Here is a 12,368-nt window from a genome sequence, read left to right on the forward strand (position 1 = left end):
CTGCTCTAGGCTGACATAGGAGCCAATGAGAGTAAATGCAGAGGAAGGAACTTTGCCCGCATGTTCTGCAGCTTATAATTGAAATAACCTTGGATAACTATTGAAAGTAGATCAGACAATGCATATAATTTTGGAATGAGATTGGTTCTGAAGATGAGTTTAACTTGGTGAAATCCAACAGATGTTATCAAATTGTTATCTCTGTACGTTACAAACTAAAGCTGAGTCGCGTGACCAAACTAAGCCCCTGGAGTTACAGAGTACCAACACATGCAATAAGCAGTGCAAAATCGTTATTTGTTTCAAAGGGCTTAACGTCCATCCCTGGTTGCAAGCAGGGTGTAAGACCCTAGAATGACCTGGAAATTTCAAAGAACACTTTTGCAGGCCTTTAAAAACTGTGTGTGTGTACAGCACGCAGAAATATGAAGAAATTATTGTTGGTCTGTAGAAAAGGCTCAGGATTGTACACATAAGTGAGTGAAATAAAATTAAACAGTCAAACTTGTTCCTTTATTAAAATACAAAATGTAATTTATACATTTATTATTATGTAATACCACTCATCTCTTTGTTAAATAGCATAACATTTTAAATTAGCAAAGTATTTCAGTATCAAATCACGTATTTATACATTAATATGCCATATGTCTGTTAAAGAGCATACATTTATGAAATACTTTTTTAAACAATGTATTTTAGCGTTAAAACTTGTTATTTCATGTGTAACAGCGTCCTGTATCATAACCACATCTCTGCTGTTTGTAGCAAACCAAACCGTGTAAAAATTCAGGGAGTTATGATTCATATTAGTTCGGCAAACAGCTTCTTCCGTACAAATAAATGCACTGGGGGCGCGAGAGACCCATCCAAGATGGCGGCCGCGTCAGCTCAAGCAGGCAGTCTGTGGAGCGGCGAGTTGTTGTAGCTAACCGGCTAGCAGCTAGCCAGCCTGCTAGCTAACCGATGGAAACAAAGCGGTGAGACCCACGTGGGGAGGCTGAGGGTGATCAGAGCCAGAGGGAAGCTGAGAGTGATCAGAGCCAAGGTTCTGGTTCTGGATGGGTCCAGAAGTCTGACCTCCAGCTCCCGCTGAGCAGACAGCGGCGGTCCTGGAGCGTCCTGCTTCTAAGCTCCTGGATGAGCCAAGCTACGGACAAAGTAAGCAAAGACAGGCCTTTACCTGCGGAGCTCTTCTCCCGGTCCGGAGGAGGTTCTGAGCGGCCCAGGTGTCCGTGAGGCGGCTTCAGGCAGCAGCGATCGTCTCCTCCTTCAGGCCGAAGGGAAGGAATGTGAGGAAGCAGCGAGGAAACAAGGAGGTAGGGGCTTCTCCTCGGAGGATCCTCTGGGGGTTCTGGACTCCTGGACCGCAGAACCGCTCTGCTCCAAAGCTCTTGGGTCGGAACCAGGCTTCAAATCTGCAGCTGGACTTCACAGCTTCTGGAGCTTCTGCTGCTTGGAGGCAAGTTGAGGAAGAAAAACTTAAACTTCTTCTTCTGTGGTTTATTGTTGGTTGGATAAAACCTCCAGGTGATCAGTACCGCCCCCTGCTGGTCTGGAGGTGGTTCATTGTGATTAAATTTACTACAAAATACATTCTGTTGATCAGTTTGTTTTCTTAATAAATTATCGTTTGTAATTTATAGTTCCCCAAATTTCTTTATTATATGTTTAATAAACGAAAGTTTTGTGTAATCCTTTAAAACAATGTCATTTATCTTATTTCTTGCTAATTTTCAGACACTTTAACGTAAGATGTTGTATTATTTCATCCTCCCCACAGAGCTCATATTTCCCTGTATTATGTTTTACATCTAAATATAACTAATTCCTGTGTGTCCAAATCTTAATCTCGTTTTTAATCTTTAATCTGCACCACTTCAGCTCTCACTTCTCCTGTTGCCTTTTCAATTCAATAAAACCATCTTCTTTTATTTCTACGTCTCTCTTTTTCTGATATTCTTCCTTTAGTTTTTATTTAATTAATTTGTTTATAATAGCCTGAATCCCCGTTTGTTTTCTGAATTCTAATTAAAGACATTTAGATGCCCTAACACTGTGGTGTCCAAAGTGCGGTCCGGGGGCCGATTGCCTGGGGCCCCTGGACTTGTTTTGTGCGGCCCTGAGCTACAATTTAAGAATGATTCAATCCACCAGAACAGTTGTTTGGGGCTTATGGAGACTTTTATTTTCAAATATGGCAAAGTTATTACAGACAAGTTACAATTGAAAATGTAAGGTACAACACAAAGTATTTCTTTTAATAACCATAATATGATATTCTCTTTAATTTAATAGGAAATCAGACCAAATGTACTTTGTTGCACCAAATCTGCTTTTAATTCACTTAAAACTGGTTAAATTCAGCAGAAATACCCAAATCCTGTTACTATTGCTGAAAACAGACACAATTTGTTTTTTATCAAGACCAAAACACTTGACTGTATTTTAATAAGGCAAACCGCCAAACCCTTTTCAAGTTTTAAATTGTTTTAAATTTACCAGGATTTACACATCCCTTCCCTACTGTGAATCTGAATAATTTGTCAAATTGACATATTGCATGCTCATATTTTGTGGAGCAGGTGAAAAACAAACATTACAATATTATTTGTTGGTCATTTATTTTTTTCATTGTTTTTAATTCGATTTTTTTTGGCCTGTGTGACAAAAACTTTGGACACCCTGCCCTAAAATGTCACCAGACAGTCAGGAATGTTTTCCTGCTAAACACGTGAATATAATTCAGATCCCCACACGTCTCATTTCTACAGCAGGTCCAGTTCTACCAGTTCTACGTGTATAAAGACAAAAAGTTTTGCTTAATAACCCAGAAAAATAGAGCAGAGTGGGAAAAATAAATTTTTCTTCTTCTCTTTCATGTTTTCTGTGCTAAACATGCAGCTCGGGGTTCGTTTAAAGATGGAAAAATAACAAGAAACAAATTATTACAATGAATCACAAATTTGCCATTAATTACGCTGTTTTATTTTTCTGAATAATACAGGTAATATGAGGAGCAATACGTACACATAATAAGTAAACATTAATACTGAGTACAGGACGAAAGGTGAATAATGATGAATCTCTGTGTGATATAATGTATTTAAACCCCAGAGGTAAACCTTTTCTCTACAGAAAGTGAAGCAAATGGCTGCACTGATGGTTCACTTGCTTAGTGGAGAGCACCAGACTGTTGAAAATGTTTTATTTCTACATTTTTTTGGCCGACTCATCGCCATCCTGGCTGATGACCGTTGTGTCGTCAGCAAACTTCAGGGGTTAGACAGACGAGTCTCCTGAGGTGCAGAGAGAAGAGCAGTGGAAAGAGCTTACTGCCGTCAGTACTGACCATCCAGGGGCTGGATGTGACGATTCACAGCTGCTCGTCAGGAACTTTGTGACCTGCTGGTACAGTGATCTGGGTAAGTTTGGTGCTGCGGATGTCCAGGAGGATAGTGTTAAACGGTTACTTTTAAGACTAATCTTAAAACTTTCCTTTGTGACAAAGCTTCTAGTCAGAGTGGCTCATGTTACCCTGATCTACCTCTATAGTTATGCTGCTATAGGCTTAGGTTGCTGGAGGACATCAGGGTCTATGTTTCTCACTCTGCTGAGTTCTCCTACTGCTCTCCAATCTGAATTGTTTGTTGTTATTTCAGCTTTTAACTTTTAGTTCTCAGTAATTTTTCTCTTCATAGAAGGTACACCTGGTCTGGCGTTCTGTTAGCTGTGACATCATCAGGGGAGGCAGATCATCCTCTATTACCATCTAACATAGAAAGTACTCCTGGGTCAATGTGAGCTTCTGTGCTTTCTGTGTCTCTGCTCTGTCTTCTCTAACATAGAAAGTACTCCTGGGTCAATGTGAGCTTCTGTGCTTTCTGTGTCTCTGCTCTGTCTTCTCTACCGTAGAAAGTACTCCTGGGTCAATGTGAGCTTCTGTGCTTTCTGTGTCTCTGCTCTGTCTTCTCTAAGCCCCAGTGGGTGGAGGCAGATGAGCGTTCACACTGAGCCTGGTTCTGGTTCTGCTGGAGGTTCTCCTCCCTGTTAAAGGGGAGTTTTCCTGTCCACTGTCGCCTCATGCATGCTCAGTATGAGGGATTGCTGCAGATGATTTTATCACTGCAGATGTCGGGACAACGGGTCTGGAGTCATGTAGTCCAGACATGGTGCAAAAGGTCGGACAGAAAAGACGGCGCCAGACCGTTTGAACCTTATAGGTGAGCAGCAAGAACTTAAAACCAGCTCAAACCTGACAAGGCCACCAGTGAAGGGTCAGTACTGCGGTGATGTGCTCATATTCCCCAGTTTTGGTCTAAATGCTAGCAGCTGCGTTTCAAACCACCTGCAGTTCTCTAAAACTTTTCCTCAGTGACTCAGACAGGAGAGCATTACAGTAATCAATGTTTGAAGACACAAATGGATGAGAACCTCTGCGTTTTATGAAGATAAACACCAGTTCATTTCCAAGAGGGGGTTGTGCTACTACATCAGGTCACGCAAAGGATTCTGGGATTCCTTATAGCGCCTTAGCGGCAGTAAGGGACCTTGCCAGGTTCCTAGGCTAAAGGAGCTATGAAAGGAAGCATACATGGTCCTCCTCCTACCTCCTTCCTTACTGATGCACTTCTGCTTTGGCTGAAGAGTTCTGATCCAAACGTTTTGGATGCATGTGTTTTATTTCATCGTTTTCTCATTGATGTGATTCCATTGTAGTCTGAATAAAGTGGAACTAAAATGCTTTGGTCTGATTCTGTGTTAATTCACCCCTAAGTTCCCTTTTTTTAGCAATGGGACCCTTTAGCTCGGGCTAAAATATTGCTCAGAGAAATAAAAAAGGCAGATTTGTGAAAATGGTAAGCTGTAAGTCCATGACCTCGTTTAGCAATAAAAAATATGACTTAAACATAAAGATATCTATGCAGCTCTTGGAGATACTACATTAAACCTATCTGCTCTCCCAGAGACTCCGAGGGCACAACATTGGTTTAAGCGGCTAAACAGTGAATTATGTCCCCTTTAAGGAGCTTTTTGGTTAAATTTTTACTAAACTAAGCTCTATAGAGCTACACTGAACAAATGTTATGGCCCCAGTTTTTCTTCCCACTGTCGCTTCATGCTTGCTCAGTATGAGGGATTGCAGCAAAGCCATGTACAATGCAGACGACTGTCCCTGTAGCTCTACGCTTCTCCAGGAGTGAATGCTGCTTGTCGGGACTTTGATGCAATCAACTGGTTTCCTTATATAGGACATTTTTGACCAATCTGTATAATGTGATTGATTCTGACTTTGTAAAGTGCCTCCAGATGACATGTTTCATGAATTGGCGCTATATAAATAAAATTGAATTGAATTGAAAATGTAATTAATATAGGGCCATATATTTCTCACACCATTATATAAATCCAGGTAGAACAGCGATCTGAAACCTTCGGTCCTTCTTTTAACTCTCCACAATAGTTCTTTAGTGGTTTTGCTTAACAAAATAAAGAATCAACTGATGTTTTTAAATTTAGATATCATAATAAGAAATTCAGGTTATATTCTATTTTTCATAGAATATTTACAATTTCATTCACATTGAAAACCACATGGTTTTTAATACAGGCTTCAACAAACATCAACATAAAAAATAAATAAATTAATTGTTGTTGTTTATTTCAATACCTAAGAGTACAAGTAAAATAGAGGCTCTTTATGAATGAGAACACATTTCCTATAGTAAATATATACCAAAAATGTATTTTTTTTTACAAGGTCATGTTTAATTTAGTCGTGGGAAATGACCAGGTTACACTGTGCCTGGTTCTGCTGAGTTTTCCTCTCCACTGTCGCCACATGCTGCAAAGTCAGTAAAACAATGTTAGCGACTGTTCACCATGGCTCCATGCTCATCCAGGAGGAGTGAAAGCTGATAGTAGACGACTGGATGCTACCGGCTGGGATTCCTTAGAGAGAAAATCTGAACCAGCCTGTGTGTAAAGAGCCTTGAGATTATGTTTTGTTTTTTAACGCTATAGATAAAACTAAATCTGCAGCTGTAAACGATTTTACATCAGATGGGCTTACAGTAAAAATGGCTCTTTTGATTGTAAAGGGTCTGGTCTGTGGACTGGCGCTTTCCTCTGCTCCTCTCTCCTGGTTTGCTTTTTAACTTTTTATCTGTTAGCCAAAACTACAGAAACGTTGGACAAAACTATTTTAGATCGGTGTCTCAAGGATTGTCAGCTAATCAGTACAAGAAACCTCCCTTCACCCCCGAGGACTTCAACACTCTTCTTTAGAAAGTAGCTGTTATGGAGATGAATGTGGAGCTAAACGCTGGATGTGGAAATGATACAACTGTCCCTACGATTCAAAACATCGTCAACCAGCTCAGAGACTCAGCTAACAGACATTACTGATGGAAATAGGCAGAAACCCTGGAACACTATGGGTGTAGGAACAACAGATCAAAGGAGGAACCGTGCACCTAGATAAGGTACAGCTCTCCACTGGTTTAAATCCTACTTAAAGGACTTTTAGTGTCAGCAGGTGACTTTACATCAGAGACGACAAAAATCACATGTGGGGTTCCCCAAGGGTCCATCCTGGGTTCCTCCTGTTCTAGATCTACATGCTCCCTCTGGCTCAGATCATAAACATCATCAGCTACCATCACTATGCAGACGACACACAGCTCTACATCACCATGTCACCAGGTGACTATGAACCAGTTCAGCCTCTGAGGAAATAGAAGAAATCAATGCAGGATGAGACAAAATGTTCTTTAACTGAATAAAAACAAGACTAAGAACGTAGAGAACATGGACCCGGTTCTGAAGTCCTCACTAAGACTAAGAACGTAGAGAACATGGACCTGGTTCTGAAGTCCTTCCACTAAGACTAAGAACGTAGAGAACATGGACCCGGTTCTGAAGTCCTCACTAAGACTAAGAACGTAGAGAACATGGACCCGGTTCTGAAGTCCTCACTAAGACTAAGAACGTAGAGAACATGGACCCGGTTCTGAAGTCCTTCCACTAAGACTAAGAACGTAGAGAACATGGACCCGGTTCTGAAGTCCTTCCACTAAGACTAAGAACGTAGAGAACATGGACTCGGTTCTGAAGTCCTCACTAGGACTAAGAACGTAGAGAACATGGACCCGGTTCTGAAGTCCTCACTAAGACTAAGAACGTAGAGAACATGGACCCAGTTCTATAGTCCTCACTAAGACTAAGAACGTAGAGAACATGGACCCGGTTCTGAAGTCCTCACTAAGACTAAGAACATAGAGAACATGGACCCGGTTCTGAAGTCCTCACTAAGACTAAGAACTTAGAGAACATGGACCCGGTTCTGAAGTCCTTCCACTAAGACTAAGAACGTAGAGAACATGGACCCGGTTCTGAAGTCCTCACTAAGAAAGTAGAGAACATGGACCCGGTTCTGAAGTCCTCACTAAGACTAAGAACGTAGAGAACATGGACCCGGTTCTGAAGTCCTCACTAAGAAAGTAGAGAACATGGACCCGGTTCTGAAGTCCTCACTAAGACTAAGAACGTAGAGAACATGGACCCGGTTCTGAAGTCCTCACTAAGAAAGTAGAGAACATGGACCTGGTTCTGAAGTCCTCACTAGGACTAAGAAAGTAGAGAACATGGACCCGGTTCTGAAGTCCTCACTAAGACTAAGAACGTAGAGAACATGGACCCGGTTCTGAAGTCCTCACTAAGACTAAGAACGTAGAGAACATGGACCCGGTTCTGAAGTCCTCACTAAGACTAAGAACGTAGAGAACATGGACCCGGTTCTGAAGTCCTCACTAAGACTAAGAACGTAGAGAACATGGACCCGGTTCTGAAGTCCTTCCACTAAGACTAAGAACGTAGAGAACATGGACCCGGTTCTGAAGTCCTCACTAAGACTAAGAACGTAGAGAACATGGACCCGGTTCTGAAGTCCTCACTAAGACTAAGAACGTAGAGAACATGGACCCGGTTCTGAAGTCCTCACTAAGACTAAGAACGTAGAGAACATGGACCCGGTTCTGAAGTCCTCACTAAGACTAAGAACGTAGAGAACATGGACCCGGTTCTGAAGTCCTTCCACTAAGACTAAGAACGTAGAGAACATGGACCCGGTTCTGAAGTCCTCACTAAGACTAAGAACGTAGAGAACATGGACCCGGTTCTGAAGTCCTCACTAAGACTAAGAACGTAGAGAACATGGACCCGGGTCTGAAGTCCTCACTAAGACTAAGAACGTATAGAACATGGACCCGGTTCTGAAGTCCTCACTAAGACTAAGAACGTAGAGAACATGGACTCGGTTCTGAAGTCCTCACTAAGACTAAGAACGTAGAGAACATGGACCCGGTTCTGAAGTCCTTCCACTAAGACTAAGAACGTAGAGAACATGGACCCGGTTCTGAAGTCCTTCCACTAAGACTAAGAACGTAGAGAACATGGACTCGGTTCTGAAGTCCTCACTAGGACTAAGAACGTAGAGAACATGGACCCGGTTCTGAAGTCCTCACTAAGACTAAGAACGTAGAGAACATGGACCCAGTTCTATAGTCCTCACTAAGACTAAGAACGTAGAGAACATGGACCCGGTTCTGAAGTCCTCACTAAGACTAAGAACATAGAGAACATGGACCCGGTTCTGAAGTCCTCACTAAGACTAAGAACTTAGAGAACATGGACCCGGTTCTGAAGTCCTTCCACTAAGACTAAGAACGTAGAGAACATGGACCCGGTTCTGAAGTCCTCACTAAGAAAGTAGAGAACATGGACCCGGTTCTGAAGTCCTCACTAAGACTAAGAACGTAGAGAACATGGACCCGGTTCTGAAGTCCTCACTAAGAAAGTAGAGAACATGGACCCGGTTCTGAAGTCCTCACTAAGACTAAGAACGTAGAGAACATGGACCCGGTTCTGAAGTCCTCACTAAGAAAGTAGAGAACATGGACCTGGTTCTGAAGTCCTCACTAGGACTAAGAAAGTAGAGAACATGGACCCGGTTCTGAAGTCCTCACTAAGACTAAGAACGTAGAGAACATGGACCCGGTTCTGAAGTCCTCACTAAGACTAAGAACGTAGAGAACATGGACCCGGTTCTGAAGTCCTCACTAAGACTAAGAACGTAGAGAACATGGACCCGGTTCTGAAGTCCTCACTAAGACTAAGAACGTAGAGAACATGGACCCGGTTCTGAAGTCCTTCCACTAAGACTAAGAACGTAGAGAACATGGACCCGGTTCTGAAGTCCTCACTAAGACTAAGAACGTAGAGAACATGGACCCGGTTCTGAAGTCCTCACTAAGACTAAGAACGTAGAGAACATGGACCCGGTTCTGAAGTCCTCACTAAGACTAAGAACGTAGAGAACATGGACCCGGTTCTGAAGTCCTCACTAAGACTAAGAACGTAGAGAACATGGACCCGGTTCTGAAGTCCTCACTAAGAAAGTAGAGAACATGGACCTGGTTCTGAAGTCCTCACTAGGACTAAGAAAGTAGAGAACATGGACCCGGTTCTGAAGTCCTCACTAAGACTAAGAACGTAGAGAACATGGACCCGGTTCTGAAGTCCTCACTAAGACTAAGAACGTAGAGAACATGGACCCGGTTCTGAAGTCCTCACTAAGACTAAGAACGTAGAGAACATGGACCCGGTTCTGAAGTCCTCACTAAGACTAAGAACGTAGAGAACATGGACCCGGTTCTGAAGTCCTTCCACTAAGACTAAGAACGTAGAGAACATGGACCCGGTTCTGAAGTCCTCACTAAGACTAAGAACGTAGAGAACATGGACCTGGTTCTGAAGTCCTCACTAGGACTAAGAACGTAGAGAACATGGACCCGGTTCTGAAGTCCTTCCACTAAGACTAAGAACGTAGAGAACATGGACCCGGTTCTGAAGTCCTTCCACTAAGACTAAGAACGTAGAGAACATGGACTCGGTTCTGAAGTCCTCACTAGGACTAAGAACGTAGAGAACATGGACCCGGTTCTGAAGTCCTCACTAAGACTAAGAACGTAGAGAACATGGACCCAGTTCTATAGTCCTCACTAAGACTAAGAACGTAGAGAACATGGACCCGGTTCTGAAGTCCTCACTAAGACTAAGAACATAGAGAACATGGACCCGGTTCTGAAGTCCTCACTAAGACTAAGAACTTAGAGAACATGGACCCGGTTCTGAAGTCCTTCCACTAAGACTAAGAACGTAGAGAACATGGACCCGGTTCTGAAGTCCTCACTAAGAAAGTAGAGAACATGGACCCGGTTCTGAAGTCCTCACTAAGACTAAGAACGTAGAGAACATGGACCCGGTTCTGAAGTCCTCACTAAGAAAGTAGAGAACATGGACCCGGTTCTGAAGTCCTCACTAAGACTAAGAACGTAGAGAACATGGACCCGGTTCTGAAGTCCTCACTAAGAAAGTAGAGAACATGGACCTGGTTCTGAAGTCCTCACTAGGACTAAGAAAGTAGAGAACATGGACCCGGTTCTGAAGTCCTCACTAAGACTAAGAACGTAGAGAACATGGACCCGGTTCTGAAGTCCTCACTAAGACTAAGAACGTAGAGAACATGGACCCGGTTCTGAAGTCCTCACTAAGACTAAGAACGTAGAGAACATGGACCCGGTTCTGAAGTCCTCACTAAGACTAAGAACGTAGAGAACATGGACCCGGTTCTGAAGTCCTTCCACTAAGACTAAGAACGTAGAGAACATGGACCCGGTTCTGAAGTCCTCACTAAGACTAAGAACGTAGAGAACATGGACCCGGTTCTGAAGTCCTCACTAAGACTAAGAACGTAGAGAACATGGACCCGGTTCTGAAGTCCTCACTAAGACTAAGAACGTAGAGAACATGGACCCGGTTCTGAAGTCCTCACTAAGACTAAGAACGTAGAGAACATGGACCCGGTTCTGAAGTCCTTCCACTAAGACTAAGAACGTAGAGAACATGGACCCGGTTCTGAAGTCCTCACTAAGACTAAGAACGTAGAGAACATGGACCCGGTTCTGAAGTCCTCACTAAGACTAAGAACGTAGAGAACATGGACCCGGTTCTGAAGTCCTCACTAAGACTAAGAACGTATAGAACATGGACCCGGTTCTGAAGTCCTCACTAAGACTAAGAACGTAGAGAACATGGACTCGGTTCTGAAGTCCTCACTAAGACTAAGAACGTAGAGAACATGGACCCGGTTCTGAAGTCCTTCCACTAAGACTAAGAACGTAGAGAACATGGACCCGGTTCTGAAGTCCTTCCACTAAGACTAAGAACGTAGAGAACATGGACTCGGTTCTGAAGTCCTCACTAGGACTAAGAACGTAGAGAACATGGACCCGGTTCTGAAGTCCTCACTAAGACTAAGAACGTAGAGAACATGGACCCAGTTCTATAGTCCTCACTAAGACTAAGAACGTAGAGAACATGGACCCGGTTCTGAAGTCCTCACTAAGACTAAGAACATAGAGAACATGGACCCGGTTCTGAAGTCCTCACTAAGACTAAGAACTTAGAGAACATGGACCCGGTTCTGAAGTCCTTCCACTAAGACTAAGAACGTAGAGAACATGGACCCGGTTCTGAAGTCCTCACTAAGAAAGTAGAGAACATGGACCCGGTTCTGAAGTCCTCACTAAGACTAAGAACGTAGAGAACATGGACCCGGTTCTGAAGTCCTCACTAAGAAAGTAGAGAACATGGACCCGGTTCTGAAGTCCTCACTAAGACTAAGAACGTAGAGAACATGGACCCGGTTCTGAAGTCCTCACTAAGAAAGTAGAGAACATGGACCTGGTTCTGAAGTCCTCACTAGGACTAAGAAAGTAGAGAACATGGACCCGGTTCTGAAGTCCTCACTAAGACTAAGAACGTAGAGAACATGGACCCGGTTCTGAAGTCCTCACTAAGACTAAGAACGTAGAGAACATGGACCCGGTTCTGAAGTCCTCACTAAGACTAAGAACGTAGAGAACATGGACCCGGTTCTGAAGTCCTCACTAAGACTAAGAACGTAGAGAACATGGACCCGGTTCTGAAGTCCTTCCACTAAGACTAAGAACGTAGAGAACATGGACCCGGTTCTGAAGTCCTCACTAAGACTAAGAACGTAGAGAACATGGACCCGGTTCTGAAGTCCTCACTAAGACTAAGAACGTAGAGAACATGGACCCGGTTCTGAAGTCCTCACTAAGACTAAGAACGTAGAGAACATGGACCCGGTTCTGAAGTCCTCACTAAGACTAAGAACGTAGAGAACATGGACCCGGTTCTGAAGTCCTCACTAAGAAAGTAGAGAACATGGACCTGGTTCTGAAGTCCTCACTAGGACTAAGAAAGTAGAGAACATGGACCCG

The 12,368-nt window shown here is 43.1% G+C and overlaps 1 protein-coding gene across 12 annotated transcripts in view; it reads right to left on the reverse strand.

The window, feature by feature from the left end:
• LOC110367769 (zinc finger protein 239-like) overlaps positions 1-12,368 on the reverse strand; it is a 577,202-nt gene that overhangs the window by 25,123 nt on the left and 539,711 nt on the right. For 3 of the 12 annotated variants that reach the window (XM_036132278.1, XM_036132275.1, XM_036132273.1), the window contains exon 1: positions 1,184-1,518. The exons of 8 other annotated variants lie outside the window; for them this stretch is intronic. The gene's annotated coding sequence lies outside the window, so the exon portion shown is untranslated. Of the gene's footprint in view, positions 1-1,183; positions 1,520-12,368 lie in introns of those variants that run through there. One more of the 12 variants, XM_036132279.1, reaches the window with a different exon arrangement.

Source organism: Fundulus heteroclitus, unplaced genomic scaffold (genome assembly GCF_011125445.2).
Source record: "Fundulus heteroclitus isolate FHET01 unplaced genomic scaffold, MU-UCD_Fhet_4.1 scaffold_49, whole genome shotgun sequence".
NCBI classification, from domain to species: Eukaryota; Metazoa; Chordata; class Actinopteri; order Cyprinodontiformes; family Fundulidae; genus Fundulus; species Fundulus heteroclitus.